The 21805-nt window shown below is 43.8% G+C and overlaps 1 protein-coding gene across 7 annotated transcripts in view; it reads right to left on the reverse strand.

Moving 5' to 3' along the window:
- Positions 1 to 21805, reverse strand: part of GPR160 (G protein-coupled receptor 160) — a 210156-nt gene that overhangs the window by 99521 nt on the left and 88830 nt on the right. The gene's annotated exons all lie outside the window — the stretch shown is intronic.

Consider the following 21805-nt stretch of genomic DNA (forward strand, 5'->3'; position numbering starts at 1 on the left):
AAGGCAGTTTTCATTTCTTCCAAACTCTTGTAGTCTCAGTTGCTGACCCGTAACCCGCGGCGACATCAGGTCACTAGGGGCAGCAAGACGGCTGCTGCCAGAAGGGTCAATCAGGTATTTTGCAAATGTCCCTGTACTTGTAAGGAGAAACTTATTGGGGCGGGCCGAAGACCGAGTATGAGGTCTTAGCCCGTCTCTAAAGTGGTGCAAATGCTCTGGTTTCTAAAAGGACTGGTATAAGAATTCTACAAATATTAATAACAGTCTGAAAAACTCTGGACATTCTGATGACTGCTTCGAAATGTATTGCGATCTGTGAAACTTGGTGCAGGAAATGTATAAGTATAGAAATGTATTGTAAGTATGATGCTGAGGTCTCGCTCGTTGTATGAATCTCGTCATAGAACAATCTTCAGCTCTGCGAATTCAGTTGGGTGACAGTTGATGCTAGATTTCTCTCTCGCTTATCCAAGTCCTCGTTTTTCACCGGACTCTTACAATTTGATCTAGCCGCCATAGTCTAATATGTCACTTGTTTAGATCATTATAAATAAGACGGATGTTATGTCTCCACATGAGGGTGCGCGTATATCGTCTGTGTGTGTGTGTGCGGGGAATGCTTCTTTGCGGATGCAGGGCATATATTTGTGTGAGGGGATCTTGAAATCATGATGTTCATATGGTACCAGTTCCATGTGTGCTAGGAAAATGTGCACTGTTAATATCCATGTATTGTGTGTGGCTTTTTTCTTCATTATCGTGCAGTAAAAGCACTTCAAATATGTGAGCTCAAAATACAACGCTGCGTGCTCTTGCCCTGATATTTTATTTCACCAAAATGTTTTTCTTATTTAATCGAGCAAGAAAGCGCTTTCAAATATGTGAGTTCAGAAGACCGCGCAGGTGGGTCATAGTGCTTTTTTTCAACATGCCACTCAGCCCTGCCAGCATGGTTAAAAGACATTGATAGCACCAATAGCTCTCAGATTACCAAGACCGATTGGTTTTGCGAATGCTTGTTCAAACTTGTTGCCCTCATCCCATGAGTTCAGGTCAACAGTTCCATGGAAATCACTAGCCATAACTACAACCAGTGGTCGAAGTGCATTAAAATAAGTATGGGAACTGTGATGCTGTGTGCAATGGGTGAACAAAGCAAACACAAGGAGATGGACGGAGCACTGAAACTTTTCCGACACTCGCCCCCAGTCACAGATCTGGGTTGAATCCATCATCATACTTTAGCTCACTTTGCCACGTCAGTTCAGTCCCAGCTATATGCAAATCAGTCCTGACCCTGCGCCTCAGGGGAATAGTCCAGTCCGAACTGCCAAGCCAGATCTTCCATGAACCGGAACCAAGCATCCTGGGACCGATTTCTGGGTAACACCCTTCATCAGCCAAGCTAGCTTAAAACCAGTGGCAAAGTGAGCAAGGGACTCACGTCTAGGCATACCCTGCCAACTTAGGGCGAACAAAGCAAACACAAGAAGACGATGGACAGAGCGCTGAAACTTTTCAGACACTCACCCCCAGTCACAGATCTAGGTAGAATCCATCATCATTCTTTAGCTCACTTTGCCACCTCAGTTCAGACCCAGCTATATGCAAATCAGTCTTCACCTTGTGCCTCATGAGAACAGTCCAGCCGGAACTGCCAAGGCAGGTCTTCACTGAATCAGAAACAGGCGTTCTGAGACTGGTTTTGAGTAACACCGTATATCAATGGGGGCAGGGTGAGGGAACGTGGGGATGGAGTCAAAGGCGTGGCTAAAAAAAAAATTATTCTGTAACTTTTTTCATTCTTGTTCCTTCACATAACTACAAATAAAATTATGCATAGCTTAAAGAAAACTAAATGCAAGTTAAGTTATAAGTAGGAAATCGTATATTTTGAAACCTCTATCAGTTAATGCTCTGCAGAGGCCTTTGCCTGTAACCAGAGAGCCACAGAATTGAATCCTAGTTGGATCGGAGGAGAAAAGTGACTTGTGTAAGCTTAGTGCTACGAGGCCCCACTCTCAGAGAAAGCACTGTGAATATGCAAGTCATTATTTTAAACTTGTGTGACACAGTATAAGAAAGGTTACTAATAATGCACAAAAATGTTTAAGGTAAAAAGGTGCTTACCAAATAAAGATTTTAGTAATACCCAGACTGTATGTAGTGCAATGTTTGTATCCTATTCTATCCTCTTTAATAGCACACACTTCACAGCTCAGCTGGTAACTCCCTTGCAATACCACTCAAAAACAAACGTGTCTCATCATGAAGCTTCAAGTCATTCTATCAACTACAGCCAATACCGGCTTACAAGCACCTTTTACATTTGCAGATAAACCAGTTGCGCACATGTATATTTCTTTCAGGCAAGCAGGCACCCTGGCAAGAAGGCTTGTTTAGCTGTCTGCCCCTCCCTCGGTTTGACAGCACGAGAGACTTCCTGCCTTAAACTTCAGCTGAAGCATTTTAACTATTGGAATTAACCGCCCGTGGACGGCTGTCTTGTCACAGAAAGTAGGGGAACTGTTTTTTCCAAATTAAAGTATAGGCATGTCATGTCCCTCAGATCCCGCCCACTTAGACCACTGACTTCGCTGACTATTCCAAAACAGAGTGGGGGAGTGGTTTTCACCTCCAGTAACATTCCATCTGGTGTTTAGCTTTTAGGGACACATATATGTCACCGTCATTGATAGGGACAGGTTTGTGTGTGACAGAGGCCAAGTGGGTGGAAGCAAGGAGGAGTTAGTGGGTGAAGGAATAGAGGAATGACTGAGTACATAAAAGAGTGAGCATCTGAGTGGTGCATGAGTAGATAAATGGGCAGATGGATAAGTGTACAGATGAAAGTGTACAGAATCAGTTTGAGAAGACAGCAGCCACCTGCCACCAACAGGGCCATGTCCACCCTCTACCCGGCCTTCAGCCATATAGTTCCACTAATTTTACTCATTCTTTCATGAGCTTACTGATTCATTGCTCATTCATCCACACCTGCAGCCATCTATTCATCCCGCCATCCTTCTGAATATTTGCATATTGATTGATTCATCCATGCAATCACTAAACACTCTTATCATGCACTCATTCCTCCTTTGAACCATTCCCCATACCAAGATGCACAACCACACAAAATCAGCTATTAGTGATGAAACTTTCCTTCACACAAACAAAACCCAGAAAAAACCCAGAAAACACCCACCTGTCTTTTTGGTTTTTCCAGGGTTTAAGTTAAAGTTTCAGGGGATATGAGGTATTTTACCACTTCAACCGCTCAGGGGCTTTCGCCTATAAATCCACCTACTAGATGCATCTACTTCTCCTAGAGCATCAACTCCTCTGTACACCAGCAAAAAGCAAATGAAGACCATTTCTCAGAAAAGTCTTCTTTTTGAATATTGGGTACCACAATGGATAAGAGGTGTGGTTCAAGGATTGGAGACGGCCACGATTCCAGTAATACCAATAGAACAATGGTATCAGATCAATGTTAAAGGAGAGGCACTGATTGGGCAAAGTTGTGCCAGCATAGTCAGGAGGTGCACTCTTGGGTACCCTTGGTGCTCTATCCAGCACTAAAAAAAAAGGAAACGGGAGGAATGCTTCTCCGCTGCTCCAACAGTAATTTGGGATGGTTGCGTGCAGATCGAATAGTACTTTTTCCCCCCTAAACATTAAGCATATCAATAAAATACAATAACAAATGTATAGGAAAGGGGAGAAGTAAAATGCAGTACAGTAAATTCCAATTAGCACCTTTCAGTCCATCAGAAGAGAGTAAGCATTTCTATAACTCCGGTGTTATGAACCATAGTATCGTGTAGGTCAGTGAGAGATATTAAAGAGCCGATTGAGATATTTGCAATATTGTCCTCAGCATTTCGATGGTCAGGAGGGGATGTACTCCTCGATAAGAAAGAGAAATAAGAAAAAGAGGACAGAAGAGGGAACAGAGCGAAAGAAGGAACAGAGAGAAGAGGGAGCAAGAGGGTAGTGGATCTGGAAGGGAGGGTGGGAGTTTGCTGGAGGAGGTAAGGGTGGAGGGGTGATATCCCAAAATTCAGACGAGGTCGTTAGTTAGCTGGGGTTATGTTTGTATGTATGCATTTAGAGGGGACCAAAGTAGTCTCGACTTGTGATCGAAATTTTGGTTAGGGATGATGATATCTGCGCTTCTAAGGAAGCAATCCCAAGCCCACCAAGGTAAGATGTAGATCTGAACTCTTTGCAGTCACAAAAAATCATTTTGACACCCATTGTGAGCGGCAAGTCAAATATAGTAGTTCAGTTGTGTTCAGTGGTGAAGGGTTGGAGAGACCACAGGGGCCAAGGGAGATTAACACTGGATCCGGCTTTACCCTGCAGTGAAAGATATAATTAATAGTTTTTTTAATTCCTCCCAGGAGGAGTTCAGCAAGGGACAATCAAAAAAATCATGTGGTCAAAGTCGCCCACTTCTGAGGAGCAGTTCCAACATTTGTTTGTTTCGCTGGGGTCCAAAAAGTTCTGTATAATAACCAGTATTTGAATTGGAGTATAAATGGTGATATCTTGAGCTTGATGGCATGTTTCCAAATCAGTGAACAATTATCCGTTAAGAGAGAATAACTTTCCCCAAGGCAAGAGTCTGACCACTCGTTTGATATTTATGGATGGGGTTAGATGCTGATTCTTGGAGAATCTTGTAAATTTTGGAGGCTTGATGAGTCCTGGTGGAGAGGGAGGTAAGTTTCTCAAGGATACTTGGGAATTGAGGGTTTCGGCAGTGTTGGTTGCAACAGATCACTACTTTGAGTTTTAGGAACTTACAGAACTCCTTGTTGGGGATACCCAAGGAGGCTTGAAGTACGGAGAATGTGGGGAGGTGGTCTCTTTTAATCACATCTTTGATGTATAGAATATAGCAGGATGACCAGGAGTGTCAATGGAGAACTTTACCATCAATTTTTGTTGGTGGGTTGTGCCAGATCGATGGGTATGAGGAATTTTTGATTTGGATCAAACAGTTCTTGTCCAGGTGTTTTACAGCAAGCATTGTGTCTCTAAGAATGTTTAAGGAATGTTGTGGTTTAAAGTGGTCCATTGAGATATTTAAAAGAGACTTAAATGATGGGAAGAGGTCTTTCTCAATTTCTGTCCACTGGGGAGGCGGGAGTAGGGGGTTTTGATCGAACCATTGTATGGATTGATCAAGTAGGAAAGCCATTTGCATTTTACTGAAGTTGGATAGACCTTCTACTGCTTTCTCTTTATTAGGTAATAGGATGTTAGAAGTAATTCTAGTTTTTTTTATTACAACAGATGAATTGGTTAGTGGACTTGTTCAGCGTTTTAAAGAAAATGTCTGATAATTGAAGGGGGAAAATGCTGATGATAAAGTTCACGAGTGGTGCATGAGTAGATAAATGGGCACATGGATTGATCGATGGATAAGTGTACAGATGAAAGTGTACAGAATCAGTCTGAGAAGACAGCAGCCACCTGCCACCAACAGGGCCATGTCCACCCTCTACCCGGCCTTCAGCCATATAGATCCACTAATTTTACTCATGCTTTCATGAGCTTACTGATTCATTGCTCATTCATCCACACCTGCAGCCATCTATTCATCCCGCCACCCTTCTGAATATTTGCATATTGATTGATTCATCCATGCAATCACTAAGCACTCTTATCATGCACTCATTCCTCCTTTGAACCATTCCCCATACCAAGATTCACAACCACACAAAATCGCCTATTAGTGATGAAACTTTCCTTCACACAAACAAAACCCAGAAAAAAAAACAAGAAAAAATCCACCTGTCTTTTTGTTTTTTCCAGGGTTTAAGTTTCAGGGGATAGCTGATGATGAAGTTCACGTGTGGAGCAATTAGTATTTTGGTGCATTTATGACCCACCATGTCATGTATTAGGGGGGACACATTTCCATCAGGTCCTGGATCTTTTTCAATCAGATGTTTTCAATATGTGTGTGAGATTCGGACAGGGACACACCTAGATGTAGGGCCAAAGATTTCAAGTGGAGATTTTGCCATTTGGGGTCAGTATCACTGACGGGGTTGAGCTGGGAAATTTCCCTTTTATCTTTGTTTATTGTGTAGCCGGAGGCATAGGATTCGGCATTAATTTGTTTGAGGATTTCCAGCCTAGCTGCTTCTGCATCTTCTGAGAAGATGAGGACGTTGTCCGTATAGGCTTCTACTTTGTAGGTTGTGGATCCAAAGGGGATGCCTGTGATGACGGGGTTATGGCGAATTCCAAGAGGAGAGTTTCTATGTCTAAGAGGAAGAGCAGTGGTGAAAGCGGACATCCTTGCCTAGTATCTTGGGGGAGTTAGAATTTTTCAGAGAGGGAGCCATTTACTATTAAATTCTCTATTAATAGTTCATATATTTTAAATTAAGATGTGTGCGTTTTTCGAGCTTCCTCTAACACACCAGAATTTAAATACAAATTTCTGGAATCTGAATTGCTGGTCTGTTGCCATGCTTACTTCGGTCAATAATTTTCTTCCTCGAATTGCAGCTGCTTCACTCTCACCAGAGTGATTCGACACTTTTAATGAAAAAATGGAGTGTTAATTATTCTTAGCCAAGTCAATATTCTCCATCAACGTTGGGTTTGATCTCTAAGCAACTGTGTTGAATTTTCTTATTTGAACACCTAACAACGTACATATCAATACTGCTTTCAAAACCACGATTCACTGCCCATACTCTAAACGCTGTCATATGAATTATTCGATTAAATCACACAAAGTGAGGACATGTATAGAAATGTAAGTGTTCATAAGTATGTGAGTCTCTTAAGTAAAATTTATGTTTAATCTATCTACAGCCTCAGTACAACGGTTGTAGAATGCTGCATTTACTCCTTGCAGCGGTTGCGATTGTGGCAAATGTTCTAAAATGTCTTTGCTCTTAGCTCCCAACAGATTTCATAACCGCGCCATTTTCCATTCTAGTACAAATAAATTGGCATCAATGGCTAGCGTGTGTGTTTTATACAATCTCAACTAGTCACCAAGTTTTGTAGTGGAGTGACAGGTTCCTTCATAAAGAGGGGCTCCAGACTCCCACACTGTATGATGGTATAAAAACAAGCCTCAGCAGACAATTTGTGGCTGCAGTAGCCATGCAGTGAACACTTGATGCAGAACCAGACTAAAATATAAGATAAAAATACAGGTAAACCGAAGGCTATAGATGTAGGAAAGTACCCCTTGAATGTGGTCACATATAAACATAAATGATCCGCATATTGGTTGACACAGAAGTCATGATCTTGGTCCTGGGAAGAATGCGACACTTAAAATCGAAAACAGTCTACCTCAGCAAGCAGCATATTGCTAGGATATGCCTGGCGCAGCGCGTCATACGCTGAGAGTAGATGTAGGCGCACGTGCTGATCTGGCAGATCTAGTACCGCACTGTGCGCATGCGAGGACAGTGCCACTTTGCCCCTTGGAAGTAGTGTGATGCTGTAGGAATAGTGAGGATCCCTGTAATGATGGTTCAGGCACATTTGAGTAGTAAGCTTGTAGTTTATTAGTAACCTCGAGCAGCGCAGGTGTTGAGGTGTGAGCACATCCACTGCTACACCCCATCTGCCTTATACTACATTATTTTACATCATACAGAATACACAACACTCTAACACTCTATATTCTACAATCTATTTAAAGACCCATTACTGCAATCCCACATGGTGAGGGATGTGCACTGGCATAGCATGCACCAAGGTACGGTGTACAATGGCGCGTGCCATCGCAGTGAATCACATGCATACTGCGGCAGGGCGTGCGGTGGGAGAGGCTTTCGTTGCACGCAATGCATCGCTCGATAGCTGAAGAGTACATGGAACTGCCCGCTGCAGTCCCAATGTTTCTTCAAGAACAAAGCACATTGAGCAGCAAGTGTCCACCTGGCACAGCAAATGACAGGCAACTATATACTGTAGAGACGCGTTGGCACTATGATGGCTTGGATGGCAACTGGCTAGATGGTGGCAGATGGAGGGGGGTATTTCCACAATTCTTCACACCATTTGTGATGTAGGTGAGCCTAGCCAGCAGCAGTACGCTAAGAAGTGGACCACTTGAAATGCATAGACACTGAATTGTGGATTCAGGGAATGCACCGATAACTTTAGTGAGGAGCAGTCGACATTGGGCTCCAGGAGCTGCTCATCGCCATTATGGAGACAGCGCAGGATCCAGCAGAAGTAATAGGCCTTATAAGGAGCCCATTTACAGAAATAAAGATAAGGCAGCAGACCAACATCAATAGACATGGAGCCCAGCTCTGTATGTACTCTCCTTTATACTTTCATATTCTGAGAACTCACTAGGAGATGGAACTATGACGCAGAGAGGTGCTATGCCTACCAGCAAAGACTGGAGGAAGGAAAGGAAAGGTGACTGATAGAAGGAAGGAAATGTATAGGCACAGAAAGGTCCCACTCTAGCCCATACTTTCAGTTCTTTATGTACTCTCCTTTATACTTTCATATTCTGAGAACTCACTAGGAGATGGAACTATGACGCAGAGAGGTGCTATGCCTACCAGCAAAGACTGGAGGAAGGAAAGGAAAGGTGACTGATAGAAGGAAGGAAATATATAGACACAGAAAGGTCCCACTCTAGTCCATACTTTGTTCTTTATGTACTCTCCTTTATACTTTCATATTCTGAGAACTCACTAGGAGATGGAACTATGACGGGGAGAGGTGCTATGCCTACCAGCAAAGACTGGAGGAAGGAAAGGAAAGGTGACTGATAGAAGGAAGGAAATATATAGACACAGAAAGGTCCCACTCTAGTCCATACTTTCAGTTCTTTATGTACGCTCCTTTATACTTTCATATTCTGAGAACTCACTAGGAGATGGAACTATGACGGGGAGAGGTGCTATGCCTACTAGCAAAGACTGGAGCAAGGAAAGGAAAGGTGACTGATAGAAGGAAGGAAATGTATAGACACAGAAAGGTCCCACACTAGTCCATACTTTGTTCTTTATGTACTCTCCTTTATACTTTCATATTCTGTGAACTCGCTAGGAGATGGAACTATGACGTGGAGAGGTGCTATGCCTACCAGCAAAGACTGGAGGAAGGAAAGGAAATGTATAGGCACAGAAAGGTCCCACTCTAGTCCATACTTTGTTCTTTATGTACTCTCCTTTATACTTTCATATTCTGTGAACTCGCTAGGAGATGGAACTATGACGCAGAGAGGTGCTATGCCTACCAGCAAAGACTGGAGGAAGGAAAGGAAAGGTGACTGATAGAAGGAAGGAAATGTATAGGCACAGAAAGGTCCCACTCTAGTCCATACTTTCAGTTCTTTATGTACTCTCCTTTATACTTTCATATTCTGAGAACTCACTAGGATATGGAACTATGACGTGGAGAAGTGCTATGCCTACCAGCAACGACTTATAGAAGGAAGGAAATGTATAGGCACAGAAAGGTCCCACACTAGTCCACACTTTCAGTGCATCGCAACTCTAAGGCTTTTCTCTGGGAACCCTCTACACCTTCTACCCAGAATGCTATGCCCTTTAGTGAAACGTAATTCCAAACCTGGGTTGTATTATGTGCACTCTTACGGTGGAAAGTTGTATTTCTGCACGGTCCGTTCACAGAGGCATCAAGCTAGGGAGGGCATCTGTTCCAGCAAAGACCTGGAAATCTGACGCACCTAAAGCAAGCAGGCAGCGGGTAAAGACGCAACGGAAAAAACAGATGGGGAAAACAATCCAAAATCAATAACACTCACAAATGTGTGAAAAACAATTAGAAGGGAAAAATCAGTTTGGCGTTCTTTGCGGGTTTTTTTTTTAATCAGGGAAGCCAACGTGCCTTTCGCAAATAGGGCAGGTGGCTGCTTTTATTGACAGTTTGATAAGCGTTTGCCTTTGACAGTCCGCCATTAACCTTTCCAAAGCAACTTGTGCTGCTAAAGCTCGCCTGGGCTTTGTTGAATGTTTGCATTCTAGAGTAAGCACAAACGACTCTGAAGGTGGCAGTTAAAGAGCTTTGCTGTTATCGGAGTCAGTTCTGGCCTGGGAGAAGCGCCTGGAAAGCAGTCCTTAAGTTGTTTAAAAAAAAAAAAATACATAAGTGACAAGGCCCTCGTCAGGAGTCCACACCAGCTCACACTACCCATCGCCCCTGCTCTCTAACAAGTGAGACCGTTCCGCCTATTCAAAGCCCCAAAGCTATAATAAAATAGATAAGATTGCAGGTTTTCGTCATTTATAATGTATATTGAATGAATAAACAACTGCTGTTGTGCTCAGCTCTAAATTAGTCAAGCAGCGCCACCACGAGGCAGACTGTAATAAGTGCCGGTGTTGGGCCATGGAAACCACCTGTTCAAATTAAGCACCGCTTGAGAGAGATCATTGTGTGGACACCAAGAGTTCCTAAAGCAGTGGGATAGAAGGGTCCCGCTGACTTGGTTTCAATATTTGATGAAATTATAAGGGAAACAAAATGCAGAGCTAGGGTTGCAAGGACCCTGAAGCAAACAAAGAAACCAGGGTATCATTATTAATTTTAAAAAAAAAACAGTTCTAATTGAGGTGCAGTGGGCCCCCAGGACCAGAGCCCCGGTGCCACTACACGTGCTGCACTATGGATAGCTCCGTCCCTGAGGGAAAGAAAGAATAGATTAAATTAATCATAGCAGTGTATGTAATCACTACAATACATAGTACTTGTACAGCGCTACAGAATCTCGGGTGAACACTCGTTCAGTGATAAAACATAAGGTTGGTTTCAGAGCACTATCCCGCTTACATGGGTGACATCGTAGTGATAAGCACAAGAACTCCTCAAAAGTGAGAAATGTGCACCTGGTGTGGCAGGCATTTGGGCAGCTGCTTCGTTAACTGCCAAAAAGTCACCCTTTTCCCCTTCTTTCTAGCTCCCTGAAGCTACTGGTGGTGCCTGGGCGTACCACCAAAATTGCACATGAAATAAATGTATTTCACTATAGAAAATAAACTGAAAGTTATTAACAGACTGGAGACAGAAGACTTGGTCTAATATCACAGATGTTTGAATAGGCTTTGGAAACTATGTTTTAGTTAGATGTTTTAGTTAAGCGCTACACTCCGTTATGTGCCTCTGAAAACACAAAGCCTCCAGAGCTCTCAAGACTTTCAATTGCATGCATGAGTAACTCGTGCAGTCCAAGTTTTATCTTTGTATTCTGGGGTTTGTAGTCTTTTTATCCCATTGGAAATCAGGACTACAAATCCCACAATACACAAAGAAAAATCATGGCCCGGGTGAGTTACTCCTGCACAGACCTTCGAAACCTGACAGCGTTGAGCCTACTTGCCAAACATCAGTAAGACCACTGAGGGCTATGCATGGCCAATGACGATTCCCATATAACTGGCCGAAACACATACATAATTCCAGGGAAACTAATTTACTCAAACAAGGGTGAGATTACACATGACTGAAGCTCCCTACCTGCTAATCAGGCTCTTCGGGATCGAAGAAACACACTGATGGTGCAGACTGCGACGCCTACAGACCGAACCTCATCCCTGGATCCGCTAGACATCAGTCAGACAAGAGTCAATACATAGAACTGTATTCATCGAGGTCCGGAATGCTTCACAATGGGAGGTTCTAGTGACGCCATGGAGCTGGAGGTCAGAGCTCCAGTGGTCTATGATGCCAGTGGAACAGCCAGTCTTCAGCTGCCCCAATCTGAACAGAACATCGGAGGTCAAGAGAATCCTAGACAGCTATAGGGGGCGTCCGTCAAGAAGGCGCGAGCCACAGAATTAGCAGATGCGGAGCACATGGAGTTACATTTGGGCTGGTGGGATACAGTCTCATCATACAGACTTGCCTGCAAGGATATAAAAGATGGCTGTGTACCAATTCCTTCTCAACAAACTCAAGCATTGGCAAAGCCAATACAATTTGCTTTAAATAGGCCGGAGTGAAAAATCTGATACACAAAATGTCCACAATGTTGAGAAATCTGACTGTTTTTTCATTAAAAACATTTTGCACATTCCCTGCTATAATGGACTTAGACATGCAAACCAAACACGGAAAACCTGTGGTGGAACGTGGAGGGCTGCAACATGGTGGAACGAGCGCATCACTATGGTTAAGGAAATCATTGACCAATCCTCCCTTGACCGGGGACTTCATTAGCATCCTGTATGATAGTCACAGATGTTGCCGATACCCGGGACATGAAAATAAAATCTCTGTAGTAGTCAGTCACATCTTTATTTGATCTTTTATAAACAGACCATAAAAGCACATAAATACATATAAAATTTCCGGGTCAATAAATATACATATATACAAGGTTAAAATGTGTCCTAAACAAATTCACTGCGATCCAAGACAGACCCTTAAAATCATTTAAATAAAACAATTAATGATTAAAATTGCACAATACTAGTCAGATGTGAGCCCACCTTTCTCCTCTTCCTGAAACAGGCTCATAAAAATGAAGCTACACAGAAACGTACATATGGGTCCGATAAGGCCTTTAGAAAGTACATGGCGACCCGGCATTGCCTAAAATTATGGTGCCTCAGGATTGGAAGTATACATGTTTTCCTTTCCTCAGAATAATTTTTGCAGAATAACACGATATGCAAGTCTGACTGCATGGCATGGTTATTACAAGGCCAGCGAGTCAGATCTGCTAGTCTGTATTTATTTTGTGGGTAACCCAGGAGTAACAGAATCATTCAGTCTAAAGCGCAATAATATGAATCTATTCTGCGCATTACTTATACGTGATAAATAATGGAAACCTTCCCCTGGTATTGATGGGACTGGATTGTATGGAATGGAGGAGTGATGGATACGTTTTTTTCCCCCTTCGTGCATAATTTAATCTTTGAGTATATAAATCCATTATCCGTTTCTTCTAACCTCTTTACAGCAATCGGGATCCTGAAAAAGCTTTCCCAGCCCTAGAGCTTTCAATTCAGTCTCTACGTAATTTAACCACCCGATCCTTTTGTAATGATCTAGGTTACAACAATTCCTAATGATAGTTTGAGTCAGGTCCACAGTAGTTCTTCGCCATATTGAAAGCCACAGAAGAACTGGGGCCAACCTTATGGTGTCAATGGCATAGGGAAGCCCCAATTCTAAGTGGGAAATATAGTTTGGGGCTGATTGGGGTAAAGACACGATTTTTAAAAAAGGAGTCTTCCATTTGCTGTAACAAAGCAGCCTTAGCCATCCCCCAAACACCTACCCCATATGTTACGCTCGACTTTGTTTTAGCTAAATAAATATTTTTAATTACATCCAGTGGGCTACCTCCCAGCTTTTTTGCGAATCTTTCAACAGCATTAAGGCTCCTCTGCATACCCTGGCCTCTTGTTTTCACCAATTTAGACCACGAATAATCCTGATCAAAGAGCACTCCAAGATATGAAAAGAAGTCAACCACCTCGATTTCTTTACCTGCTAGCTGAAAGTGGGGGTGTTTCTTGCCTCTATTCGCTCCGGCTCTCTGTAGTAGTTTTTCATACTCTCGGATCGAACGCAAAGCACTTTGAATCAGTTACCTAAAGCCTAGGTACACATCTATACCACAGGAGTAATTTATGACCCATTAGAAGCTGTGAGCTGCACTTTACAAACCAATCTTCGCAGTACTAGCTGTCTACAAAGTATAATCAAGAGTCTAGGAGTGGAATGTGACATGCAAATTAAACATGGACCCTTTTTCCTCCATGTTCACCCTTTTATCCCAGCCTGTCATTCTCTACAACAGTTGGTCATGTTTTGGCTGCATTATTTTTCATGTCTGGGTTCTTGATAATGCACCTGACAAAGCTACTGGTGCCAATATACATAGACTGAGCTTTGTGTCCAAACCCTTTTGACATGGTCCTTCTCAGACCAGCCTTTCTGAGCCATTATTTTGAGACTTTGTCAATCAAGTCTTGGTTCAGCCTAATGGAGTATTTATCTCTCGTCTGATTGTAATTTTTTTTTATCTGTATCCTTCAGTGAATCAGCGAGGGCTGATCTAGAACTGCATTAAGTACTACTTATAACTATAGCACTCTCTCTTCTCTGTTTGGCTCCCTTCAGTGAGTCTTACTCTAATGAGTTAGCATAACAAACCCAAACCAGCAGGCTTTGCCAACACATCGTTTCAGCTTTTTATGCTTTTCCTTTAGATTTCTCTTTTCCTTCTTTTTCGCTCTATTTTTGTTCATTTCATTTGTTCTGCATTTCTTTCTACACTTTTAGTATTTTAGCTTTGGCTTCTACTGTCCCCCTCCCAATCTTCCATTTTCTCTCAATTTCTGTTCTATGCCGTTTTCTACTTTTCACCTGTTATTCCATCTGCTTTTCTGTCCTGCTATTGACTTTCATCTCCTTTCCTCATTTTCAGTTTGTTGCTTATACTTTCTCTCAGAAGATTGGTGCCAGTAAATTAACAGATTTAGTATTCCACCTGAATCGGTTTCCCTTGCACATCATGGACACTCCATGCGAGTATCCCAATTCAATCTCGTGAAGATCACACTGTAAAGGGAACTGGTCTGCATCAGCAGAAGAAAGGCCCACTGGGAGCAAACAGCTGTGGGCAGGACTCATGAATTTAGCAACTTGGCCATGGGCCCCAGTCCAAGCAAGGGAAATCATCACCGATCTACCTGCTGATGACCCTAATCCCTCAGTCGTCACATGTGAATTGGTTTTGTCCCCAAATACCCCACCTCTCCGCCCAATGTGCCTCATTTTAAACCCTATAAAGGAAAATGTGTGGGAAATTATAAAATTAAAAAGGGGGTAGCAGGGGTGGTTACTTCTCCTTTTCCACTCATGGACAACATCCGTAGACACGCCACCACCCCCACAGGGATGATGCCATGGACCACTCCCAGAGCACCATGTCTTAGAAGAAACACGCACTCAAGACAAGATTGCCACTGACTGCACACGTAGGCACATCATGCAGAGGTCGGTGATACAGGCTGCACCCATCTTTAAATAGGAACAGAATGAGCCTATAGACTCCCTCACAAAGAATTTGGGAATTGCTTGCACCCACACGTATGTAGTGAAAAGAAGGGTATCACTGACCAAACTACACCAATACCCGCATCCTACCCGCAATCCGAAGGGGTTAACACCTTTGCATGCACTGACGGGAAGGCTATTGGAGCCTTAAGGTCAAGGCCTTAGGCTCAGTGCTAAGTTTAAGAGCTTGTCTCTTGATGCTTTAAGGGTCATGTGTCTGCTTTGAATATAGCAAACGCAGCAGGGGCTGCATTGAACAATCCTCGGTGGAGCCAAGAGAAGGAAAGGCTCTGCATCCCTTGGCAATTTAAACCAAGGGTAATTGATTATTTAAATCATTCTTCGTTGATCTCTTACAGTCCCCTTAGGTAAGTGAGCTGGCTACACCTGGTGGACATGTTCCGATCACCTGAAAGTAGAGTCTCTCTCAGCTGATAGAGGAGGAAAGTGATATCGGTGCAGTGAGAAATGTGCACAGTAAAGGAACCACCAGGACACAGCTGAAGTGGTGTCCACTACAAGATCAGAACTACAGTCTCCGATCAAGGATGTGATACACACAGTTGGGGAACCCAAGATAAAAGGCAAAAGCTGAACTCGGATGACGGCCTGAAAGAAAAGTACATTCAAGGGCATGAATTTGTGGAGGTGACCGCACATATTAGATTTGTTAAAGTTCCAGCAGAAGCCGCGGCAGGACGACGAGGCGTTTTTTGCTCATTATGAGGCCCCCATGGTGGATGCTGTACCTTTCCATGTGGTGGTTACGTCCAAGGACACGAAAGAGTGGAAGGATTTGGAAATATTCTGTTCTCCCAAATTTCTAACAAAATGGTATGCTTTGGACTAGTTGGATGTGATCCCTTATCAGGTGCCAAAGGCAAACAGCATTTGGCCAGTACGCCATCCACTTGTTTTTTGGTCTCCGAGGAGTCCTTTCTTTCAGATGCCTTGGACAGAAAGGTGGCGAGTACCTTGAAAAGGAACTATTCAGCTGCGTATTTTGTGTTGATGGCCAACGTTTATAGAGTATGTACCTCGTAGGCTATATTGAAACACTGAAGGACCCTACTGAAGTCCCCGGAACAATTGGACTTCTACGTTCTAGCAGAGTTCTTGTAGGCTACGATCCTATTTTCAACTCCTTCTGGCCAGTGGCAGCATCTTTGGTTTCTTCAATAATTGATCAATCAGAGACGTCTTCTATACATGACTTTCCACTCCTCTGGGCCAAGTTGTTTGATGCACAACTGGATCAAATGGTCGGGGGGCGAACAGTCGACTGAGGAGCAGATGATGTTTTTTCCTTTGTGTGTACCTTTTGCGAAGCAGTGTTTTTTCCAAAAAAAGCCGGGTCTGACCTTTCAGGAGAAGAAACTGGCCTTTTGGGGTGGACGCCATGGTCGGGGGTTGGGGCGGGGGTTGTTTTAGCCCTCTCAAAATCATAACCAGTGCATGACACTCAGCAAGCATATATATTCTGACTATTGGACTGGGGCAATGGGAGCAGGGCTGAAAGATTTAAAAAAAAAAAAACTTTTTCAATCAGGAGTTGGTTGAGGTAGCATCAGATCGTTAGATCTTGCAACTAACACGAGATGGTTGTGCCTTAAACGTTGTCTTCCACCACAACATTTCTTTTGAACCACTCAGTGCCGGAAAGGAAACCAGCAATGCGGAGGGCAATACTGACTTGGCCCCAGAAAGGCGCCATAGTTCAGGTATCAGATTCTCACAAAGGGTGTGGTGTGTATTAAACCATATTTTTGGTCCCAAAGACAGGCACAGGTAATTACAATACTTGAAAGGCAATCGCCCATATCTTTTTCACAGTTGTTCCCTGGAGGGCAGTGTCAGAAAACAAGGCAGCAAGTTGGGAACCTGCTGGCATCCAAGTGATCAGGGGAAAAAGATGCACACTACCATTCCTGCTTGCTAAGTAGCCAGGAGACAAGCTGAAAAAGACACAAAGGATTGCCACACACCTCTGAAGAGAACATTAGAACTTTGAGACTCAACAGAAATGGTTTTGTGTGGCACAGTCTTCAACAAAGGCAAAACGCAACGGTAATAAATTATAATTTCTGTATCTAGGGCTCCATCTTTCTCAATTTCTTTCTGCATAGATCGAATGCATAATAAAATGTTAACATATACATAGCTTATCTATTGGCCACTTAAGATCACTTGATTAAAAAAGTCCCCGCTAACACCAGGATACCAATGTATATCGTTTATACAACACTCCCTACAAACTGTATGGTCACCCAGTGTTTAAAAAGTTGACCAGTTTCTGATTGTATTAATAGAAGACATAGATCAGAGCCCATCCGACAACACCGATCTCTGCAGCGGGAACACGTGCCCACTGAGCTAGGTCAGCATTGTACACTGCATGGTAAACGAAGAGGTGGAAGTTGAAGCAGTGCTTAATTTGCAAAAATTAAACAAATTGCAAGGGCCCAGGGCTTTTCTTATGAGCCCTTAGCTGATGCTGCTGAATGCCTCGTTACCGAACACTGATGCGGTCGAGTCTTGGTTTCAGCTCCTGCCTCTTTCTTCCATCGCTATGCACTTTCTCGCTTTATATCTCCCTTGCAGCATTTTTACATTCCTACTTTCCGCCTTTGTACTGTTTCACTATTTCTCTCATCTTCCCTCGCTCTCCCTTTTTCCGCTTTTCTCCCTTGGACAAAGTCTGGTAAGGAAGTCCTGGTGCCAAACAGGAGTGCTGGTGCTAGGGTGACCAACTGGCATTGGTGCAAATTCAGGACGGTGAGTGTAAAAATTCAGGACAAAGGGTCAAAATTCAGGACACAAATTCAGGACAGGAGGTCAAAATTCAGGACAAAACTTCAGGACAATAGATAAGTTTTACAGACACATCATAGGAGGTCGCGCAATAGTATATAAGTAAGCCCACATATTCAACCATTTGCAAACCTATCCATCATGTATCCTTCCATCTATCATTTCATCCATCCATCCTTTCACTCATCCATACATCATCCATCCACCCTATCCATCTGTACACTCATCCATCCACTCTTCTACCCATCCATCCATTCACTCATCCATCCAGCCTTTTACCCATCCAGCCATCCTTTCACTTACTCATCCAGTCACCCAGTCACTCATCCTTCCACCCACCCATCCACCCTTTCAGTCATCCATCCATCTTCCCTTTCTCTCTCCGTCGAACCTTTCACTTAGCCATCCTTTCTTCCTTCCTTCCATCCACCCACCCACCCACCCATCCATCTACTCATCCACTCATGAATCCATCCATTGACCCTATCACTCATCCATCCTTTCTCTCATCCATCTATCCTTTCACTCCTTCACTCATCTATTCATCCTTTTGTCCATCTACCCTCCCTTTCACTCACACATCCATCCTTACATCCACCCTTTCACTCATCCGTCCATCCATTCACCCTTGCACTTATCAATTCATCAATCCAGCCATCATTTCACTCATCCATCCACTCACTCATCATCCACCTTTTCACTCATCCATCCTTTCACTCATCCATCCTTTCACTCATCCATCCACCCTTTTACCCATCCAGCTACCCTTCCACCCATACATCCAGCTATTTACCTTTTCTCTCATCCATCCTTCCACTCACTCATCAATCCATCCATCCCTCCTCTCTCATTCTCCATCTATTCAATCTTTAATTCACCCATTCACCCTTTCACTAATTCATCCAGCCATCCACCCATCCCTTCACTTACTCACTCGCCCACCTTTCCATATTAATTTTGAGCTGATCCTTTTTGAGAAGAGGCCCATCAAGAACTTCACCCTTGCTGCAGGAGCCATTCCAGGACTGGGGCAGAAGCCACCCAGGGCAGAGACCGGATCCATCACAGGGGGGACAGGAGCCATTACAGACTGGGTTGGGGGGCAGGGGGGGGGGAGGAGCCACCACATGGGAGGACAGGAGCCATCACTGGGGGGGGGGCAGGAGCCATCACAAGAGGGGGAACAGGAGCCACCAGGGTGGGCACAGGGGTGGGCATGCAGTATTCAGGTATCATCTTGGCCCTTCCAGGGTGGGGGTAGGGCTCCCTCCTGGACAATACAACGAGAAGACAGGCTCTCTTTCTAAAATGTTAGTTTTGCCACCCCACACTGATGTACAGTACTTAAAGGAGATACTCCAAGAGAACTGATTTAACGGATTGTCCTCCATACTTTGTTAATCAGTGTGGGTGGGTGCGATTGCGCCATTTCTTTATTTTATTACATTATAGACTGCATGTTTGAAGAACCGAGGTTTGCTTACAATTTAGTGACAGTAATTAAGCTCTGTGAAGAGAACCGCGTGCTGCCTCGGTGTAATCAGGGCCGGTTCTAGGATGTTTGGGGCCCTGGGCAGAAAGGGAATTTATTATTTATTGCGTTTTTATATAGCGCGGACTTTACCCGAAGGTGTCAGAGCGCTTCACAATAGGAGCAGTAATGATACATATGTGAGCATGTTACAAAATCAAACGGTACGTTACATGAGGCAATAGTGACAATTGTGCAAGTATCAAGAGCAAATAGTGTGAGGCCCCTCTAAATTGCAGAGACATGACCCATTCAGGGCTGTTTGCATCTGAATAGATGCCCCTGCAGCTGCAGCCCCTCCCTCTCAGTCACCTTCAAAACCCCTTAACAGCTCATCAAGGGCTGAAGGTGTGAGGGTTGCCATCCCGCTGTGCCTCTCCAATGCTGCTGAGTATCTGAGCTTTGGTACAGCATCGGAGTCAAGCAGGGAGGTGGGTGGAAGCTGTGCCGGCTTAGAGTGGTGCGAGCGGTGCCCGGTTAAAATTACGGACAAATGGCGTCCGTTAAAGAATCCTTCACGGACAACGGACAGACGGCCGAAATTACGGACTGTCCGTGAAATTTACGGACGGTTGGTCACCCTAGCTGGTGCCCACCACCTGCAACCACCGGCACAAATTAAACACGGAGATGGGCGCAGGGCTTTAACTGAAGGGGAACAATTACACGGATTCACTACAGCACAGATCGCCAGACAAACGATTGCAAAACAAATGAAAAGGGTAAATGCAGCAGCGACGTGCACATAGACCATTCCAAAGCGTTCATTAGTAAGGAATTTGTAATACAGGTTTACTTTTTTTAAAAACTAAGGCCGTCACACATTAACTTATGTTGTCATCAAATTGCCTATTCTCTTATTGTACAGCATCTTTACAAGCCTTTACATTTTGCTGAAAATAACTGGATATTTTAACTGGCTTGTTTTGTTGCTGAAACGGATTCGTCGCTAAACAAAGGGCCGTGACTTGCAGCCTAAGGAAAACCCTAATGGAACCTGGAAGAACTGAATGAAGCTAGATGCAAAAGTGGGGAAAGTCAGGGTAGAATTTCAAATGTGTTGACTTTAATGACCTTAGGTCACTATGGATGACGATTACCTTCCCATCAATGCTGGGAATCTTGTATAATGTCTTACCTTTCACTTCCGGTTTTCTCTACATGCTTGCGTGTATTGACCTTTGCTAACCTTCAAACATATAGGGGTAAATCTACGTGCATAACTTAGATTGAATATTAGGCCATTCATTTACACTCCGATTTTCACTTCGAGGTTCACATAAGAACCAAAAATTATTAAAATGCTTGACATGGAGTCTCGGCTGTTGAGGGCAAAGAGGGGTGGGAAAGGCTGGGGATATCCACCCTCGGCCATATACTCACAGGGCAAAAGGAAATCTTTTAAAAAGCTGCAAAAGGACCCCAAACTCCTAACCCAGTTCTTCAGCTACCTGCACCTGAGATAACCCTAGCATCTGATAGAGTGGAAGGTTTGTATCCTACATGGGGTACCTGTTAGGAGTGCAATATAATAGTTTGTAGAACGCAACGCACTCACATATTATCCAATATTATGAGAGAATTAGATGTTAGGAGAAATGTCAAGTGAAATAGAATGATTCTGTGAGGTTAATGCGATCCAATGTAAGGCTGAGTAGTTAATGCACAGAATGTGTACTAACCATTGTGACCAAGGTACCAATCACATCCTACATCACTAACATTCGTACAGCTGCCTGGAAAGGGGGAGGGGGGGGGGCAAGTGGGGGCAGCAGAGGAGGAGGCGTTATGAGCAGAAGAAATTAAAGGTATTCGTAAGCATCACATTTCCATGCATAGGACGCTATTGTTTCACTCCTTTAAGCAGGAAGCAATAGACGAACCACAGGCGCAAGGCACCCCGGTCCCTACGGCAGAGCCCCGTCAGGAGACAGTCTCGCGCAAGCCCCCCCCCCCCCCCCCCCCCTTTTAAAGTTGCCATGCAACAGGGTGTGGCTCCAAATCGAGCACGTAGAGCAAACAGCACACCCCGGTTACACCCCACCTCGCTTCAAGTTTCATGTAGCCCAAAGATCAAAATGGACAAATCAGCCACCGACCCAGTCATAATGCGACATTTCATATACAGTGAACCCCAGTTACAGCTGCCCCTGTTGAAGAGTTACGTTCTTTATTAAAAACACAATAAGCGGTGTGCCCCAACACCAGCAACGCAGAATCAAGCCAGGACCACAGTACATCAAACAGACAATGTCTCGTGCTCTCACGTGGCGAGTACGCACGTCCCTCCTAATCAGCTAGGTCAACTGGTTAAAAATGATCTTTGTTGCTAAGAATTGTTGGCACCGCTGTATACCAGATGACACGCTATAAACATGTACTGCGATTACTTTACGGTCATGAACGATATAT

Source organism: Triturus cristatus, chromosome 11 (genome assembly GCF_964204655.1).
Source record: "Triturus cristatus chromosome 11, aTriCri1.1, whole genome shotgun sequence".
NCBI lineage: Eukaryota > Metazoa > Chordata > Amphibia > Caudata > Salamandridae > Triturus > Triturus cristatus.